This window comes from Lissotriton helveticus, chromosome 7 (assembly GCF_964261635.1).
Source record: "Lissotriton helveticus chromosome 7, aLisHel1.1, whole genome shotgun sequence".
Classification (NCBI taxonomy): domain Eukaryota; kingdom Metazoa; phylum Chordata; class Amphibia; order Caudata; family Salamandridae; genus Lissotriton; species Lissotriton helveticus.
Genome location: NC_136068.1, coordinates 1,452,836,958 through 1,452,858,303, shown reverse-complemented (window position 1 = coordinate 1,452,858,303; position 21,346 = coordinate 1,452,836,958). Strand labels below are relative to the sequence as shown.

The window sequence follows — 21,346 nt, the reverse complement described above, 5'->3', positions numbered from 1 at the left end:
GCGGTCACCTGTTCCGACGCCCTGCAGCGACAGACCATGGACTCTCTTTTCGCCAGCTCTAGGAGATATCTCTGGAGAAATCTGCACAATATTCAGCCCTGGGGATAATGACTGGGCTCTTGACGTCGATCTGGACCTCTACGTTGACTTGCACCAGGCCGCCTCAGTGGCCTCTGCAGTTTTGTCCCTAGACATCGAACGCCTCGACATCGATAAGGTTTGTGTCATCTTCGCCATCAATCTGTGCGGCGATCTGCTATGGGAACGTCGTCCTGTCCTCGACGTTGGTCTCGACGTGGATTGTCTACGGCGATGAGGTGAGCTGGACGGCGATGGGGGGGACCTAGACGTCGACCTCCCAGGACGTCTTGCTGACATCAATCTCCTCGACGTCGAATGATGTTACCTCGATGACGCTCTCGACGTTGACATGTACACTCGCCGCATGGTCTTCACCAGCCAGTCTCTCAACGCCGACCCCCTCGAGGGTGGCGGAGAATGCCTCGACGGAAGCCTCGACGTCGGCTGAGCTTTAGCAGGTCTCTCTGAACCCACAGCCTTTGAGCCCGAAGTGCTGTGCATCGACGCAGACTTACTGGCATGCGGCGGAGAGTTTCGATGTCGAGATGATGACTTGTTCTTCGATGCTGAAGAGTGCCTCGGCCTCTTCGATGGCGATCTCGACTGCGACCATTGTCACCTGCTTCTTCCGGGAGGTGGAACAACGCCATTTTCGGTGTTACTTGCTTGAAGAAGGAGCTCTGAAGTCTCCATGGCCACCTCCATGATGGCTTCTATCCTTCTCCAGCTGGGCATGAAGCTTGATGCGTTCTCTGTCACGCAGAGTCCTTTTAGAAAACTTCTGGTAATGAGAACACTTGTCAGGTTTGTGTGAAGTTGGAAGGCACACAATACACACAGAGTGTGGGTCTGACAGTGCCATCTTCTTGCCACAGGAAGGACATTTCCTAAATAAAGCAGGCATTCTGACTGGGAAAAATGTGGGAAAAACCAGTAGAATATACCTCTAGGTATCAGAATATGTCGATTCTTTTAAAGAAAATGTCAAATATACAACTTTCAGTCAAAAAACTGAAGAGCTCAAACTCCAGGACCCTCACAGAAGGAGCCGGAAAAAAGAACTGACCTGTCACCTGTGGTGCATCATGGGAGCAAAGGGTCTCCTGCAGGTCTTAAAGGCACTGTACCCTAACCAGTGGAAGCCTTAAAGGCAAGGTGTCAGTTTTTTCTTTGTTTCATTACTCTACTTTGCAGCCTACAGGCAACTGCCGGCAATTACAACCTTTCCTTAAGGCAATAAAGCATTGTTGTATGACAATTTCTTAGTGCTTCCTCTTTTCCTTAAGAGTTAAGGAAAAGATAGGATTATTCATAGATTATGACTATTGATGAGTATCCCCTGGATGAGAACCAAGGCCTGTTCATGTCCAGTCAGGACTCTAACAGCACCATGACAGAATAGCCATTGCAGTACATCAGCACAGCAGAGATTCACTTCCAGAGTGGCACAGCTGTACTGATTTTGCACCCTCAACTAGCGAGAACGACAACTGCGAGGGCCTTTGACATACAGAGCCAAGCTGACCTATCTATTCTGCATCGAGCACCCCTGCCTGGGTACCCACAAACTAGCTGTGCCCCCTTGCTCCAAGGACACTTGTAACCTAAGCCCCCGTTAGGAGCTCCCGGACTTGTCCCAAAGTCCTCCTCTGCAACCTGTTTTTATGTGGCCTCCCCCTTCTTTCCACCAGCGTAGCAGGCAAAGATACCAATCCGACCAGCACCTCTGCACCAGGACGCCCCTGGGCAGGTAACAATAAATGCTGGTGGTACTTTTGACCTTGGCGCCCTATGACCATAAGTCCAGAAGGAGACCCCCAGAAACCAACCGTAAATAACTATATGCAACATATGCCTTTTTTTCCCTATAGGAAAGTACTGCTGCGTATAGAAGCATTTAAGAGAACATTTTACTTACTTGTTTATGTCATTTAATGAAACGTGCAATATATGGGCAATATATTTTCCTCTAATTATCGCTTTTGTGGCATCAACAATCCTATGCTACTTCCCATCCAGGATTCTCCATGAAATAATGGTGGTTTCTGCTATCATTGTCCTGTTTAATTTACTTTCCTTTATCAAGGCTATGACGGTGGAAGAGTATTATTGTCAGCAATATTTGAGGATTTTAGGGCATGATGTGAGGCACACAAGTGGTCTTTTGATGGATCTAAAGTCTTAATGAAATCCCCTACTAAGATCAGGTCACTTAACTAAAGTGGATATCTGGGGCGTACTTTTTTCCTTGGGTCTGTATACAAGAAAGAAGGTCAGTGCTCTGTCTCCCAATTTTCCTCTTCATCCCAAGTATTCTGTGTCCTTGATCGACAAGTAAGCTGTAACAGGTAAAAGGGAAACTATGCAATATCGTCTTCACAGATCTTTAGACTGCGTGCAGTAGAGTGCAACAGAATCATGCATCACAATGCGTCCAGCTAGTGTCTGTAAGCTGGAATCAAGAGGGTTTCCTAGAACAGAACTACATTCTTTAGAGCACAGCCACTGTAAGATTGCCGTCAACATAACAAATAAATTAAGACGCTGGATGTTCAGGGTCATCAGCTTCAAGATGTCAGCCATGAATGAAGGACTCGTCATTCTTCTCCTTTAACCCCTTCGCTGCGGGGTGTTTTACCCCCGCTGTGCGGGGTGAAGGGGGGCCGTGCGCGGCTCCACTGTGCTGGTGACGAGCTTGGCTCGTCATGAGGCACAGCGGAGCTGCACTCATGACGAGCAGAGCTCGTCACGACCACAACCGTTTTGGAACGTTCAGTACAGCGGGGAAATTATCCCCGCGCGTGAACGTTCCAACAGCCGTTGTGCAGCTCAACCGTGCCTCATGACGAGCTGAGCTCGTCATAAGCACACAACGGGTTAAGGCACAGCTATGTCCTATAGTCAATGAAGAACAAGGACTCAATCACGTTTCAACTGCCCTACTATCCCTTGCTGCACCAAAGGTCTTCCAGTGCACTATGCTCAGAGTCCAACATGACTGGCCTCAATAAATCCAGCATCCAATGGGGATGTATAAAATAAATAGGAGCATGAGGGAACCCATATGAAGAAATAAAAAAAATGTAAATACAGTAACACACTTTCATAACACAGAACGTGAGATTAGTGCTCAGCAAGTCAGTATGGATGACCCTGCAAAGTAAGTTAAGGGGTTAGTTGCAGGAGACAACCTCTTAGCCCCTTCACCCCAAATGGTACAAGAAAAAAACTCCAGCAAAAATCTGACGCGTTAACTTAAAACACTAGGTCTCATTGACTAATGAAGGAGGTAACTGCGTGTGAAGATACGTACAATCGGAAAAACTGTAGGATTTAGCAACACATAAAACTTAAGCAGATTGTCTGATATCGGTACACCCAATTGAGCGACGTTCAGTCACGTTTACAGCTGGTGTAGATCAGAGTAAATTATCACGCTCTAATCCAATTTCTCCGTCATCTATTTTACAATCAACATTGCTTGGTATTGTTTAAGAGAGGATACTTTAGCCAATTACGCATTTTATGAATCGGGTCAGAAGTTTCAACTTGCTACAGCCTACTATCTTCTTTCTGCAAGGAGTGATCAAGGCCTCAAAAGGATTTTGCGAAATCTTGATACAATTAATGTTCCGATTTTGGAGACTAAAATTTACATGTTTCCCTTAGTGGATGGAGCTGATACGTTTGTCTTTGCCATTTGTGAAGGGGCTTCTGGTGCATCAGAACGTTCTAGGCTGAGCTAGTAAACAGAATGCAACATAAAACTTATCGATATGGCTTTGGTCTCTTTTGCCTGTGGATCAAGTAGTGGAAAAACAAACAAAGGATCCGGCTTTGGCCAAAAACTGGGTATACTAAGCCAGCGAACACTACATATGGACTTCATTTGAATTCTTTTGCATGCCCCATTCTCCGATGTGAACTGCATTGGAAATGAACAAAGACTGTATCTACGTCTAGCAAAAAGCTCTATCCTTGATGTGGCTGCCGCCCAGGTGCCTTAATACACAGCGACATAGGAACAAAACCATGCACCACTTCTCTCTGTTTAAGGGCTCATATTAGACAGTGGTGGCTCTGTCTTACTCCGCGGTCTGGTTTTGAGCCTGGAACACCTGGGAGGAGGATTACGCCCAGAGTCTGAACATGGTCTATAGCTCCATCCATAGCTGGTCTATAGCTCCATGTTATGCTGGACAGTGGAATGCATGGAAAAATAAAAAGCAAGAATGCCAGTAAAGTCCCCCAATCAAGAGTCGAATTGGCAAATAATAACAAGTTACTTACCTTTGGTAATGCCTTTTCTGGTAGAGACTATTTAGCCCAGGCATCAGAATGGATCCAGACATTTTTTAGTATACCCCTCCGAACTGATAGGTGACATAGTATGGTTCTGCACAGCACCTATACATAAATGCTATAAGGGTGTCCCTTGTACTGCAATCGCAGAACGGGGAGGATAGGTGGGAAGGGAAGGAATCTGCGGCTAGAAATTGATATGGATATTATAGCAATAGATAAATTGTTTCCATTTAGCTGCATAACAAGCCCTTGTAGAAGGCCTCTGGGCTCTTTGATAATGCTCATACAGTCTGGAGGCAGCAAATACTACCTATAGACTTAATTTGAATTATTTTGCATACCCCATTCTCTGATGTGAACTGCATTGGAAATGAAAAAAGTGAGCACAGACTGTATCTACCTCTAGCAAAAAGCTCTATCCTGGATGTGGCTGCCGCCCAGGAACCTTAATACACAGCGACATTGAAACAAACCACTGCACCACTTCTGTTTAAGGGCTCATATTGGACAGTGGTGGCTCGGTCTTACTCAGCTGTCGGATTTTGAGCCTGGTACACCTGGAAGGAGGATTACGCCCAGAGTCTGAACCTGGTCCATAGCTCCATCTATAGCACAGTACCTATATATAGATGCTATAAGGGTGTTCCTTGTACTGCAATCGCAGAACGGGAGGATAGGTGGGAAGGGAAGGATCTGCGGCTAGAAATTGATATTGATATTATAGCAATAGATTATTATTTTTATTTTTTACACTTGTAAGGCGCACAGCTACCCCAAAAGGGTTTCCCGGCGCAGAGACACAGCACAGAAGAAAAGGTAGAAGGTTCGCATGGTCGTTCAAGTTATTGTTCAAACAGCCAGGTTTTGATGTTTTTTCTGAACCTAGCGTAGTTTTCTTCTTTGCGCATGTGTGGAGGGAGTGCGTTCCAGAGCTTAGGTCCTAGCTGTGCAAAGGATTTCCCTCCCATTCTTGCAAGTTTACACCTGGGCACACAAAAATTGGCTGCTGATTGCGACCGTAAAATGCATTTGGGAGTGTAGGGGTGGGTTAAAGCTTGCAGGTATTTAGGTGCCGTACCTGCCTTTATTTTAAACATGTAACTGAGAGCCTTAAATCTAATCCGGTTCTCTACTCTGAGCCAGTGTAGGTCATGAAGGTATTTTGACACACTGGTGGTTTTAGGAATTCTGCATAGCAGCCTGGCAGCAGAGTTCTGGACAAGTTGCAGCCGCCAAACTTAAGCTTTGTTTGAGCCAAGGTACAGGATGTTTCCATAGTCAAGCCCAGATGTAATGAGGGCATTGACCACGGTTTTTTGGGTGTAGGTGGGCAGCATCCACAGGATTTTCTTAAGCCACTTTATGATTGTGAAACAGAGGCCAGCAACTTTGTTGGCCTGTTGTTTCATATAAAGCAAGCTGTCCAAAATAACCCCCAGGTTGCGTACCCGAGTAGCTGGTGATGGGAGGTTTCTCATCTGGGAAGGCCAATGGACGGAGTTCCACAGGTCCCGTTGTTTACCCAGCAGGACGATCTCCGTTTTTTCTCCGTTCAGTTTCAGCTGGTTAGTGGTCATCCAGCTAAAAATGTTGTGAAGACCCTGATTGAGAAGTGACGGGGCTAGTGGGCTAGATTCTGACAGAGAAAAAATTATCTGCGAATCGTCGGCGTAGGTCATGAGGGTAAGTCCTGAGCGGTCCGCTAGATCGGCCAAAGGTCTACGGTAAAGATTAAAGAACAGCGGGCTTAGGATAGAGCCCGGGGGCACTCCGTGTGGGGCACTGAAAATTCCAGAATGCGCAGAGGAAGATGTGATCTGGAACGTCTGGAAAGTCGTTTCCATTTAGCTGCATAACTAGCTCTTGTAGAAGGCCTTCTGGCCTCTTTGATAATGCTCATACAGTCTGGAGGAAGATTGAGATATTCAAACTCAACGACTTCAGGAGCCAGATAGCCAAGTTGAGTTCATTGGGCTCTGGGTGCCTGATTTCTCCATGGCTCTGTGTGAGGAGACTGGATGTGAGATGTAGCTTTTGATGTGGAACTATTGATAACTCCAACAGGGTTGTGAACAAAGGTTGACGGGCACTTGTGGGAGCTATTAGGATTAGTGTGAGGGATATTTGCCTGAGTTTCCGAACCACTGATGGAATGGTGGGAGAGGCGGAAAAGTGTATGCTAATATCCCTGACCAGTTCATCCACTTGCATTGCCTTTGGAGAGCGGGCGTGGATACCTGGAGGGGAAGCTTGGGCATTTTGCATTTTCATATGTGGCGAAAAGATCTATTTAAGGAAAACCCCAACTTTGAAAGTATGGGAGGAGAACTTGAGGGTGAAGATCCCACTCATGGATTTTCTGCCTCTGTCTGCTGAGAAGGTCGGCAATTTGATGGTTTACTCCCGGAAGGTGTTCTGCTAAGAGATACATTTTGTGGTGTATGGCCCATTTCCAAATGGCTTGAGCTAGGTGTGACAGTTGAAGAGAATGAGTCCCTCTTTTTAGGTCTCGCCTAGTGACGCAGCACATGCGCTGCGGGCTTGCGAGATCTATTGTCGTCTTAGCTTCGGAAGCGGGGTGGAAGCTCCTACCATGCTTCTGATTGGAGCAGGTCCAAATTGCGTGATTTTCATTGGAAGGGAGGCATGTTTTGTTGCCTCCCCGTCTCCTGCTCGCTGTGCCTGCGCAGACAGGAGATGTGCTTGTGGCATTTCAGCAGAACGCGTGTGTGGCGCACTCTCACTTTCCCTACCCCCCTCAATACCCCTCCAGCAGCTCAAGATAATCTAGGAAGAACCCTCCCTTCCCCTGTTCTCTCTCCTGCTTTCTGTCAGCTTGCAGCACTTTGTTTCCTACTTTCTTTACTGTGTGGGAGGTAAGATCTTCTTGTTATTTATTAACAATAATCACTCGAGCGCCTCCTTGCTCGACGGGTGAAGCCTCAACGCGCGGGAGGGCTGGCTGTCCGAACATTTATTTAATGCCCGCGTTCTTTAATCATTACAGAATATTACATTTTTGGGGTTGTTGTAACATCAAAATGGTCCTCGAGCCGCCTCTGCCCCTCGCAAGTCAGTACTAGGGGTCTGCCTGCCGGGTGATGTTTGTTCTGGCTCAGTTTAATGGTGTGTTTTGATCCCCGCTTTGTCAGAGCCTACTTGAGCGGCTGGCTGCAGCGGGTCTCCGTTTCAGGCCGCTGTCAGTAAGCCGGCCAGAGTCGATGCTCTCTGCTCCCCAGCGCAGCGCTGCTGGCAAGACCGCGCTCCTCGCAGCAGTGTTCGTGTTTTAGCCGCCGTCTGCACCGCCCTCGCTCCCTTTCACCAGTACAGGGGACACTCACCATTCTGCCATGTTTCCAGGGCTCCCAATAAGACCGCAATTTTACAGCCTCTTCGGTTTCCATATCTCCGGGCTCCCCTGGCCCGGTTGCAGCTCCGTTCCTTTGGTTTTGCAGGTCCGCCAAGCTCCGGCTTCAGCTCATGCCGAAGTCGGAGGCTGGTCCACTCGTTCAGCACCCAAATACAGGTCAACACGGACGCCTCACTCCCAATTATAACAGGATTAATAAGGGATCATGACAGAGCCCCACAGCTACGCTGCCGCCATGATCAATCATGGTCCAAACCATGCCCCCCGCAAGTGCCTTAGCTTTAAGATTGTTGCAAAGCATTATCAATTCACAGTTTTACCCTTCAGCATAAAGTTTTTACAATGAATGTTTATGGAATGCCTTACTGTGGTGCAACTAGAATCATGCAAGCACAACAGGTAACTGTTACATACGGGCCTTTAAATATTTTTGGGCATTTTCTGTTGTGACCTCGAGTCAATCTAGATATATATGGTGATAATAATCATGTTGCATCTTCACATCACTTTGACTTCTGTACTATTTCAATGTACATGGCCAGTGTGGTTTGTGTAAATTATTTTACGCATATATTCCCCGTGGCTGTAACAAGATTTATTAGTGTTAACAATATTTGTGGGTTTTTATTTATTTATACACTATAATGCTTTGTAATTGAATTTCCAGTAACAACATACAGTACATGCATTTTAACTATATTGTCATTATGTTTCTTTCGCAAATCAGCCTCAATACATATGCATCTTACTGACAAACGTTCGGGTTACATCTTAGCCAATCAGACATTATTAAGAGATAGTGATTTACCTTTTGACAGCTCCTTTGAGCTGCTGCACCTCAACGTGCATGTCGCGGCCTCCAGCTCAGCGTCACGTTTACACACAATCATTAACTGCCTTTGACTCGCGGTAACTCGTCAAGAGTCTACATAACAAGTTCCTGCCTTCGCTCTAAGGTGAGAGTAGGCTTTTTAATCAGCACACAATCAATTTCAGCATGCTAAACGCCAACACTGTGATTCTAAAAATAGCCCTGTTTATTTTCACAGCAAGATGAAGTAAATTGCCTGCGGTGCATTTCAAGCGCACTTCACAAGACTCCAACCGGCTGGTGGAGGTCGAGTGAATTCTTACACAAGGTATTCCTGTTCACTTTATCCTAGCTCATTTAAATCTCTGTTGTGTTGTTATTCAGTACCAATACATTTCCAGTTATAATTTATTTTTAGGCTCTAACCGGCTGCTAGAGAACTATGCTGACCTTTTTGAAATAGGAAGGTATTTCCCCTTCCTTTCAGTTTATTTAAATCACTTATTTTCTCACATGGGAAACCCATGTATTTTCCCGATGTATTTTCAGAATTCTCTTGTCCATCGTTTGATTTAAATTATGCGCTGCTGGTAAGGACTAGTACCGGTTGACACATGAATTAATTGAGCCATTGGTCCTCCATACACTTAGTAAATGCCTTTGCTATTAGCAGATCTCATTCCATGAAGAGTCTGCCTTGTGGTGAGCAGTCATCTGGCTACTACATACTTTAATTTAGTCACAATTCCAACACACACCACCCCACTTCAGTAGTCCTGAGGAAGACCCGTTCTGATGCACTCAAATTGCGCTGCTTACAGGGTCGAAACGTCGACATACTACATATGTCCACACAGTTCTCTTGATGACGATTCAATGACTTAATAGGTCTTGCAGTACATGTGTGAAAAACAGACATGATTTGAAAACGTTTCTTTTGTTTGTCATGTATATAGTGTACTGTCCACATCACTATTCACTTCATGTCACTTTTTCCACTATTCGTCACCTGTGGCTCAGTTCAAATTCAATTTGTACTTGTGATACACAACAGTATTCAATACTTGCTTTGAATATATGATTGAATCCATTTGTCTTCTCTGTGTGTTTTTTTCTTTTTCAGAAACATCAGAGTACGATTTTTAAAGATTTTGTGTTCGCTGCAGTAAATACAGGTTTTCTAAGCAATAGCAAAAACCCCAACAGAACCATTTGTTCTATTTAATACAAATACCCAGGTACTGAGGGACACCAGGTAACCCCATTATTTTTATTGCTGCTTGCTGTGGTGGTGACGCATCTCAACTGCCAAGGATTCAAATGGCTGGTAAAGGGAAATGGAGCATGGAGACGCAGGCCTCAAATCCGAACAACAGTTACTCAGATTCACCAATTGGGGGTAACCATCATTGTCAAAAATTCCCTTCTTCAGCTAGTGTTGGCTCTTTTCCTTTCACTCTGTTTTCGTTTTTTCAGTTTTACCCTTAATCCTTCTACCTTACAGTTTCTGTCTCCCCTCCAACCTAATTTGAGCCGAGCCACCGAAAAACATAACTTTAAGAACCAACACTTAGAGAGTGGCTCAGAACGTATTCCCTGTTTTGATGAATTGTGATTATATTTTCTTAAAGCTGGTAGGCAGATATTTTGTTATTTGGAACCTTAGACTACAATAGTAGTAGGCAAGTACTTGGCTGCAAAAAACAAACAAAAGAAATCCTTTACAACACCAATAGCTCTAACTTTAACAAATGCGGAACATATTGCATTGCATTGCAAATGCTTGTTTGTATATACTACACAGCGGTCATGTCTGTGTGGACTAGGACAGCCTTGTCTAGAAGGTGAATTTGAAAATCTTTGAGCACTAGAAACACTGCTAGCAGCGCTAGATGATTTATGTGGAGTGTCTTTTGGTTTTGACGCCACAAGCCTTGAATTGTGAGACTCTGAAGAGAAGCTCCCCAACCAGTGAGCGGCGTGTCTGCTGTTAGTATGGCCTGTGGAACAGAGCCTATAAAGGGCTGCCCTTTTGATAAATTGTGGGTTCCACCACTTCAGAGAGCGATGGGTGCGGCCGTTTACAAACACTAGATCTGTCTAATGACCTTGCGACTGGTTCCACTGACTTGCTAAGCATTCCTGGAGGGGACGCATATGAAGCCTTGCATGGGCGAAAATCATGATGTAAGAGGCCATCATTCCCAGCAGGTGCATATACTATTCAGCTGGTAGTGAGTGGGTGGGTGGGTGGGCTGAAACGGAGCGACTAGAACCTGAATATTGTGAATTCTGGCTGCATTGAGAAAAAACAGAGCTTTTTGAGTATCCAAAGTGGCTCCTAGATAGGTTTGTGTGTTGGAAGTTTGGAGATGAGACTAACACATTGACTGTAAAACCCCAGCTGCTGCAGTAACTGTAGTGTTTTGCGAGTGTGCTGGAGACACTTCATGTAAGTGCTGGCTTTGATGAGCCAGTCGTCTAAGTAAGGGAAGACATGAACGTGTTGTCTTCGCAGGTGAGCAGCGACTATTGCCAGGCTCTGGGAGCAGTGGTGACTCCGAATGGGAGCACTTTGCACTGGAAATGCTCCCCCGCTACCCCAAATCTGAGACATTTGAGATGAGTGGAATGTATTGGAATGTAGAAACATGTGTCTTAAGTCTAGAGTAGACAAAGTCGCCTTGCTTTAAAAGAGGAAGCACTTGAAGTGTCACCATGTGAAAAGGATCTGATTGTATGTAGTGATTTAACTCTTTTGAGGTCTAAAATGGATCTGAGAGAGCCGTCCTTTTTGGGTATTAGAAAGTACAGGGAATATACGCCCGACCCTTTATAATATAGTGGTACAGGCTCTATGGCTCCCTTTAAAAGCAGAGACTGAGCCTCCTGTTTGAGGAGGTGTAAACGATCCGGTGACATTTTGTGTCAATGCGGGGGGAATGTTTGGAGAGTTGTTGGTAAGCTCCAGGCAATAACCAGATCAGATTTCTAGCACCCATTTGTCTGTAGTTATTGTTTGCCAGACAGGGAGGAATTGTGAAAGACGTCTCCCGACAGGTGTTGAGTGGTCAGGGGGAATTGTAGGCAAGTCACTGTTTGTTATTTGAGGGGGAGGTGCGTGTTGTGGAACCTAGGGATGAGTTTTCCCTCTTGCACTAAGTCTTGGGCTTTAGTTTTCTGCTCATCTGGTAGAAACTGGAGCAATTGCTCTATTTCATCCCAATGCACTCTATCATACCTGGCCAAAATGCGTGCAAGAACCGGGTCGTTAACTATGTTGTCCACATGTCTTAACATGCCTTTGAGCATAGGGAGCGTGTTGGTGGTTCTTTGGGAACTACTAAGGGTTTTGTTGTAAATGAAGAGATGTTGTCAATAAGGAGATATAAAGTATTTATTGTGCACTACAGAGAATAACTGGTGGTCCCATCAGAAAGCAGAGAGCTAACTGACTGGAGAGAATACAGTGGGAGATGACATCAGGGAAATGGAATGTAAGACTTAAAGGGATACAGTAATACATAAGTGTAGAGAATACAACATATCCTCTTCCCTTCGTATAAAATTAAAAAATATATATATATAAGTACATGTCCATCATTACAGAAAGGAACATTACTTGCACACAAAATCATGTAAGTAATCCGGAGGTTTTCTTACTCTCTGAGCTCTACTAGTTCTAATTTCGCTGGAAGGCGCATTACCCTCACACTCAGCTTTCTTGTAAAGTGCTACACGTCTCAAATTCCAACTCTCACCATTAAATAAAGTCACAAACCTTTTGTGGACAGACTTGACCTTAAATGGCCCCCTGAACTTCGTCAATCCAATACCAACTCGACCAGGTTTGACTTTCACCCAATCATTCACTGCTAATTTACACCCGCTTTCTGGTTCGCTCACATTGTCAGAATTGTTGGGGTCAACAGGGACAGCGTTCAGATACTCTTTCATCCATGCAGTGACTAATTTAGTACCAGCTGAACGTCCTCTCATGATGTTAAAAGGAATCATACCAGTCACACCATTTTCTGTAGTTCTGTAGGCCCAAACCAGGTCATTAACTAATTCTCTCACATCTGTCCTAGAAGAAATCGCCATTTGAATCGCTCCCTTAACCATCCTGTTCGCCCTCTCAACTATTCCATTTCCCTGGGGATTGTAAAGTGAGGTCCTGGAATGTGTAATGCCACACTTCCCCAAGAAATTTGCCATCTCTTGGGAAGTCAATTGCGTCCCATTATCAGTGATAATTCTAGACGGAAAACCTTCCTCTCTAAAAATGTCACTCAACACAGAAATTGTACTGCTTGTAGTAATCTCCTTCATGAATTTGACTACTAACCACTTTGAAGAAACATCCACTACTACTAACCCAAACTTCATGTCTTGACTCAATTGATAAAATGGGCCAATGAAATCCATACATATGGTGTGCCAAGGATACCCATGGTCTACTATTGAGCCACAACCAACATGACTGCCAACTTTAAGTCTTTTCTCGCTCTCCAAGCAGTCTGTACATTTTTCTACCCACTGAGAGATTTCCAAGTCCATTCCGGGCCACCAAAAATTTTCTCTAACTCTCCTCTTAGTGAGGGACTGCCCTAGGTGACCCTCGTGGGCTAACTTAAATAAAGTAAATCTCACTTCCTGCGGGGGAATAAATTTATCTTCCATCAAAATCATGAAACCATCTTTGTCCAAGACAGATAATTGTTCCAAGACTTTCAAATAAGGGCGAAGTGCAGGTGATAAGCAACTCTCTCTCCTTGTACCCTTCACAATCAGGTCTTTCACTTCGTTCAACACCACATCTTTAGCCATGGATGTATTCCACCAACTCCTACTAATTGCTCCAGTACACATATCTACTACCTCATCTACAGCAGCCACAGACCCTTCTGAATTGAGTGATTCTACCCCTAACTTATCTACTGTCTCCCAAGGTAGTGGAAGTCTAGAAAGCCCATCAGCTTGGCAGTTTTTCCAACCTGGAATATACTCAACAGTGTACAAATACTCCTGAATCCTAGCAGCAAGTCTGGCTAACCTTGCAGAGCCTTTGCCAGCTCCACCAGGTGAAAGGATTTTAATTAGGGGTTTGTGATCAGTTAATAACGTAAATTTGAACCCCCATAAGTACATTCTGTAATACTCACAACCCCACGCTGCAGCTAAAGCTTCTCGCTCAATTATGGAATAGTTTCTTTCTGCTGTTGTGAGCGTCCTTGAAGCAAAAGCTACAGTCTTGAGTCCAGAACTATGTACTTGAGCTAAAACCGCACCAACCCCTACAGCGCTTGCATCTACCGTCAAAACTGACTTTCGGTTGGTGTCGAATGGTGTTAAAATACCTGCCTCACAAATTTCAGTCTTGATCATTTTAAAACATTCATCCTGTTCCATACCCCATACAAACTTGCATCCTTTCCTCAACAACACCTTAATCTTTTCGGTTTTCTCTGCAAAATCTCTTACAAATTTAGCATAATACTCGATGAGGCCGAGAAAAGACCTCAACTGATCTTTGTCACATGGAGCTGGTGCATTCCTGATAGAGTCTAATAAGTCTCTCTTGGGTTTGATCCCATCAACAGATAAAGTATATCCAAGGTATTCAACCTCTTCTACTGCAAATTTACATTTCTCTTTCTTTAGAGTTAAACCAGCTTGTTCCATCCTTTCTAAAACAGTTTTTAAAACTAAATTGTGTTCTTCAACAGACTCTCCAAATATTAAAACATCGTCTTGAAAATACACTACGTTGTTCACACCCTTCAGTACAGCTCCCATCATTCTTTGAAATACTCCGGCTGCAGAAGCCAGTCCGAAAGGCATACGTGTGAATTGATAAATCCCTTCAGTTGTTATAAAAGCTGTCAACGTCTTGGAGTTTTGATGTAGCTTTATTTGGTGATACGCGCTGCGAAGATCCAGCTTAGAAAAGTACTTTCCTCCTTTTAGTGACAAAACCAACTCGTTGATGTTCGGTAATGGAAAGTTGTCTACTACGATGTTCTGATTTAAGGTGCGAAGGTCCACACAAAAACGGAATTTTCCGTCAGATTTGGTCGTGATAACTACGGGAGAAATCCAGGGTGACGTTTCGATCTGTTCAATCACTCCTTGGTCTATCATCTCCTTCAACATCCTCTTCACTTCCTCACGTGCAATAAATGGAACTTTCCGCACCTTGTGTTGTATAGGTACGGCATCATCACGCAGTATAATTTTATGTACATAACCTCTCAGTTCTCCAATGTGTTCATCAAACAAACCATTCATCCCGTCAACAATCGAATCTGTGGTTATACTATCTACAACCATCACTTGTTGTGTTGCTCTAGGATTGATGATTATACCGAGGTCATACTGTTGCCCCCACCCTAAAATTGCAGGACCTGATCTGGCTACATATACCTTCCCCTTTGCAGAACGGTCTTTAAATGACAATGTGCATACCATAAATCCAATCACATCTATACTCTCACCCTGATACCCACAGGGACTAATATCACTAGCTAATAATTGCACGTCCTTCCAATTTTCTAAGTACATGTCTTTGGGGATAATAGTCCACAATGACCCCGGATCAACCATCAGTTGTACTTCTATTTTATCAATAAGAAATTGTGCTTTAGGTCTGTTTCTTCTACCAGGCTCACTTTCACTCATACTATCTTCACCCAAACACAATATTTTGTTGGTACCTTCAACACCAATAATATCTCTTACGACTTCTTTGTTTTCTACTACAGCTACTTTGTCAGCATTTGCACTCTTGCACATCTTGGCGAAATGTCCTTTCTTTCCACATTTTCTACACATTTGGTCGATGGCAAAGCACTTCCTGAAATCTGAGTTATGGAAAGTACTCCCGCATCTGCTACACATCCTCCCTTGGAACCTATTCCTGTCATTGCCTGAAAATCCATTGTTATATTTCCTTGGACCTCTGTCACTCATGTCTACACTTTTCCTGTGTACTGCAGCAACTTCAACATGCTCAACACAGGAAACTCCATTCCCTTGAACATTTTCTCTTGTGTTGTCTTTTCTCTCCATCTCCTTCATACAAGCATTCGATTCTTCAACTACTTTCGCTATGTCTATAGCCATCTGTAAGGTAGGGTTCTTCACCGCCCACAGTTTTTCTTGCATCTTTTTATTCCGACATTGTACTATTAATTGATCACGTATCATTTCGTCTCTTATCTCTCCGAAATTACATTTGATGGACAACTCGCGTAACCTAGCTACAAATTGGTCAACAGATTCCTCATTCCTTTGAGGTTGAGTGTAAAATGTATGTCTTGCCATGACAATATTTACTTCTTTTGCATATTGCTTCTTCATGCGAGCTTTTGCTTCCGTATACACATTGGTTATTGCTCTTCCATCTTGGCTCAGTCCTAATGGAAGATACTTGAAAGAATGTTGACCTTCCTTGCCCAACGCACTTAACAAAAGGGCTTTTTTCCTAGTTGCGCTAAAATCCTTCCCATCAAGTGCTTCTATATAATTTTCAAAAATGTCTATCCATTCATCCCACTCAATGGGTGGATCGCCAGTTGTTTGCAGGAACATAGGAGGTACAATTACATTCAGATTCTCCATCTTGCTAACTAATCTCTTTTTCTGTTATAGTGTAGGCGTCACTATAAGTGTGTACCAGTGGTTAGTATCCTTATATGTGAAGATCTGGATGGATGTTACCAGAGTATTCACAATACCCTAGATTTTCATCTCTAGTAGGCCTTGTGCTTTAATGTCTCAAGATACAGTATATATATATAAGTCAAGGGTTCGTTGTTAATTGTGCTAAGTGTCGTTTAACAGAGAAATTAGTTTTGTAGTTTATACAATGCTGTGTGCATTTGTAGTTTATACAATATTGTGTACACTTCCTATATAATACTGTTTTACCATGGGATATTCGTTGTGAACAGTAGCGCTTCCTGTAGCTAAACTCACCGAGTTTTGAATAAAAATCGTGTTCTTTCACATGGACGCAGAGTCTCTGCAAGACGCGTTGTTCTGGTTAAACGCGTTGCTTAGTTACGAAATATTGTCTCAAGATGGCCGCTACGTAGCGTCATTACGCAGCGTCGTTATGTCATCGCCGCTTCCTGTTGTGACGCTTGCTCGCTTCTTCTTCCGATGGCTCAATTCTGAATATGTCGTCCTGAAGATTCTAACTGTGAGTAGGCTCGTGTTTCCCTGCTCGAGTCGTATTTCAAAAAATGCTTTTCTTTTGCTCAAGCCACAGCTGATTTCAAGCGTTTCTTTGCTCGAGTCAAATTTTAAAAAACGCTAAGAGTAATACATGTTTTACTATGCTTGTCGAGCTGCGGTCAAATTTTTTTTAAAAGAACTCCTACTCACAGTTACGTTTTCTTTTAACTGCATAAGACGTCTAAGTTCACAGTTTCTGTCTTGGTTCGGATTCTTGTTTCTTCTGTTGTGGTTAGATTCTTGTTAGAGTTGGACACTGATTGTCGTCAAAATACTCGCTGGTTACAGTTTGTTGTTAAAATTTTCCTCGAGTAATGTCAACAATAGTCTTTTGAAGCAGGTGGAGTCTAAAAGTTTCTGCAAGTCACCTGTTGCTGTGATAAGAATAGGCACTTCTTCTTTTGTAGTTTTGGTTCCTTGTCTTGGGAGGCGATATTTTCTTCTCTTGGCCACAGTTTTTTCTTGTTACATCTTTCAATTTCAAATTTAATTTTCAAACTTGCGTGGTCCTTTTCTCACCAGTGGAGGTCTTCTCCCTCTGTAGTGCTTCAGCTCACTCTGCTCATCGTCGCCATGTGTTGTAAATGAAGAGATGTTGTCAATAAGGAGATATAAAGTATTTATTGTGCACTACAGAGAATAACTGGTGGTCCCATCAGAAAGCAGAGAGCTAACTGACTGGAGAGAATACAGTGGGAGATGACATCAGGGAAATGGAATGTAAGACTTAAAGGGATACAGTAATACATAAGTGTAGAGAATACAACAGGTTTCAAAGAGAAAATCCTCCTCTAGGGACTCCATATGTAATTGTACCCCATGATATTCAGCAACTCTACTTAGCAGCTCAATATAGCCTACATTATCATCTGATTGAGAAGGCTTGGTAGGAAAAAGGTCCGGATCATTCTGTGGGAGAATCCCTATTATAATCCTTACAGGGGTCTGCAGGTGAAGGATCATTGCCCCCCATTGCCCCCATCTTCATCAACCTGATCATCAGGTGTTTGTGGCAAATTAGTAGGAGTAATTAGTAAATGCGGTGTTTGTGGGGAAGGAGGTGATGGGGGAGGAGAAGGAGAAGGGTTAGTACCAACATGTTTCCTTTTTAAAGGGATGTGATAAGTGTCCTATGACTCAGATTTGCGTTTATGTGGTAATTTGGTTGCAATCTGCCCCTTTGGATTAACATTAAGTTCTTTTTGTTTTAGGTCTGGTTTCGAAGGCGGGGCACCGAAACGGGGCTCCTGTGAGCGAAGCAACTTTATGTTTCGGTGTAAAAGTTTTCGGTGTCGGTGTCTTCGGTGCCAAAGATTTCGGATCCAAACAAGGTTTCTTGTCGAAGGAGTTGGGCCGGAGACTGGTTTCGGCTTTGAATATGAAGGTTTCGGCTCGGTGCCCAAGTGTGGACGGCTCCTTCCCGAGCCAGAAGGCTTAAACATGTGTTTCGCTGCCGAGACGGACGGCGGGGTGGGACCAGAGCCTTTTTCTTCATCAGAGTAGGACTACGGGGCAAGGGAGGTTCGGTACTCAGGATACGCTCACCTTGCAGAATCCCTTCATCCACATCGGGGTCGGATTCAGAGACGGATATAGAATCGTCCTGTTCTTCCTCTGCCCTAGTGCAACGCCAGCTCTCTTGTTCGGAATCTTCTCCGAAGAGGCCAGGAATGGAACCGGTGTGTTGTCTCTGCATGTTGAGACATCTAGCCAGACGGTCGCAAAGAGTTTTCTTCGAACTGAAAGATTTACACGCCTCCGGAGAGAAGCACAAGTTGCACACTTGGTGTGAGTAGGTGCACGGGAACTTTGCATGGCAGGGCAGAATTTAAATGGAGTCTGTTCCATCAACTGCAAAGTGGACCGACACGGGTAGGCCCAACGGCCTTACAAGAGTTTCCTGATAAAAAAGTTTTTGTATTCAACACGATACGCAGAGAAAAGTGAATACATGACAATACCATCTAGGGTAAGTGGATTGCACACCGAGGGAAACCGAAAACAGTTTCGAACCAGAGCGCAGCAATTCACGTCCAAAGCCGATGGTGGAAAAAACACAATCTAACAATGGAGTCACCATCACCGAAAGGAGGAGTCACCTACGTCGTGACTGGAACGACTTCTTCGAAGAAAAACAACTTGCAAACGTCCGGACCCAACACTAGATGGCAGGAGTATGCAAAGCATGTGATCTACAGCTCACATGCCTCTAACATAATATTATTAAAATGTAACATTTATTAGTATTTTTATTAGATGTTCCTTGGGGAGAATTCCAACCCTTATGTAAATCGATCTTTTAATCCTACTAGGTTTTAAATATCGTTCCCATGAGGCACAGGGTCAGACTGATTTGCATATGGTCATGTCTAAACTGGGGTGGCGGAGTGAGCTAAAGAATTATAATGGAATAAACCCAGAACAGTTGACTGGGGGGGTGCAATGGTCAACACTCCGTCCATCATCCCTTTTGATTTTGCTTTGTTCGCCCTAAGTTGGACGTGGGTCCCTTGCTCGCTTTGCCACTGGAGTCAAGATAGCCTGGCTGATGAGTGTTATAAACCTGAAACCGGTACCAGGATGCTTGTTTCCGGTCCAGAGATGACATGGCTTGGTAGTTCGGGCTGGACTGTTCCCATGAGGCACAGGGTCAGACTGATTTGCATATGGCCATGTCTGAACTGGGGTGGCGGAGTGAGCTAAAGAATGATGATTGATTAAACCCAGATCAGTTGACTGGGGGTGAGTGTTTGCAATGTTCAACACTCCGTCCATCATCCCCTTTGGTTTTGCTTTAAATATCGTTGCTAGCATAACCCCAAATATAACATTTATTATGACATTTCCCAAATGTTCTTTAGGAGAAGACCTCTAAATCTCTTTGTAGATTTGATTTTCAAATAAAACAAGGGTGGGCCAATATGTTTCTCCTAATGGGCTTCATAGTGCATCATTTGACAACAAAGTTTCCGAATATACATGGGGAGAGCTGGCAGTTCTCTTTTAAACAACTCTGACTCCATCCAATTTTCAGCAGATTTAGTGGCCCAATGATCTTTAAAATTCACTGTGGAAAACGATAGAAGTGATCCGTGCCTGATTGATCTTTAAATCAGATTTTGATCACCGTTAATGGACTACATTGTATGTTAAAATTCAGTTTACCATCAAATGGCCATACAAAATAGGTTTCATCTCTGTAAATGTGTATTATTTATGGATATCACGTTCACTATAGTTCTAGAGCATGCATCAGTTATTTAATCAACGTATGCAAATATTTTCGTTTGTGCCTGACATGGAAATGTTGCTCATTGCTCAGAAAAGATTGGGGATGCCAAATTTGGGGGAATGCCTGCCAAAGTGTGAAAAGGCCTCACTGAATTACCTGATTTTGGAAAATGTACTGCTTTAAGCGGCCAGGTAAAACTCTACTTCAACATATCACCGGACTTTCAAAGGCTGGGGCTGAAGACTATAACTGGGAAGAAAGAAGCTATCTGGTCTTCTTCTTGCATATGATCCTGGTCTTTTGGCTTTGCTGGATCTTTTCGGCTCGCTGATTTTTTTGTGGGCCCCATCCTAGCTGAGCTGGTGACTGCTGCGTGATCCTGTTGCAACTACTTGTAGGGAACAGCCTTTATAAAGTGGTTTTTACCACATTGTACCTTTACCATGCATTTTTTACCATGCATGTTTTTATAACGCATATACTTTTAAAACGCATGCCATTACCGAGCATTTAAGGTAAGTGTGGCGGTGTGGGGAGTCCCCCCCCCCACAAATACATTCTTTACATAAATAAATATATAAACAATGTGTGGTAAAGGCATACATTGTAAATGCATATAAATGCTAAAAAATGCGGGGTAAAAAAAAATGTGGTAAAGACATGCAAAGTATTTCCCTGCGTTGTTGAGTCATACAACGTAATTCCCTGCGTTGTTGAGTCATACAACCCTAATTGTGGCCTAAACAGGTTGACAGATTGTTTCGCTCTGAAATAAGCTGGATTCTCATACTGGATCCTGAAATTACAAGAACACCACAGGAAGGATAGGTTAATGCTATGCATAAGTATTCCTGGTGTGTGCACTCATGTTTTAATAAATGTGCTTTTCACACGTTTATTGAATGTTTTAGCATGCTGGAAGTTAGGTTAGCATAGTCAAAACTCCCATTGGAAAAAAGAAAATTAGTCATTTTTACCCTTCTATCTATACAGAACAGTTAAAATCAAACACAGATTTCGGATAATCATCTCCTTTACTGTTTAACATGCAAGCAGTCCATTAGCACTATGCAGATTAATTTTTAAATAAACCATATACTTTCAGCAAGCTCATTTTCAAAAGTCACTATACATATTACAGATGCAAAACAGTGTCAGCCCTTCTCAACTGAGGTGTCTTCATGTTATATGATGAACACAGTTAAAAGAAGGTCATGTTTTCTTTCCAAACGGGAATTCACTTGCAAAGTTATGTGGAGCTCGGAGCTGTTTTTGTGCAGCTAAAGGGTGTTCTAAGAAGATACAG

At 43.6% G+C, this 21,346-nt stretch overlaps 1 protein-coding gene across 1 annotated transcript in view; it reads right to left on the bottom strand.

Moving 5' to 3' along the window:
- CHMP2A (charged multivesicular body protein 2A) overlaps positions 1–21,346 on the bottom strand; it is a 153,090-nt gene that overhangs the window by 56,791 nt on the left and 74,953 nt on the right. The gene's annotated exons all lie outside the window — the stretch shown is intronic.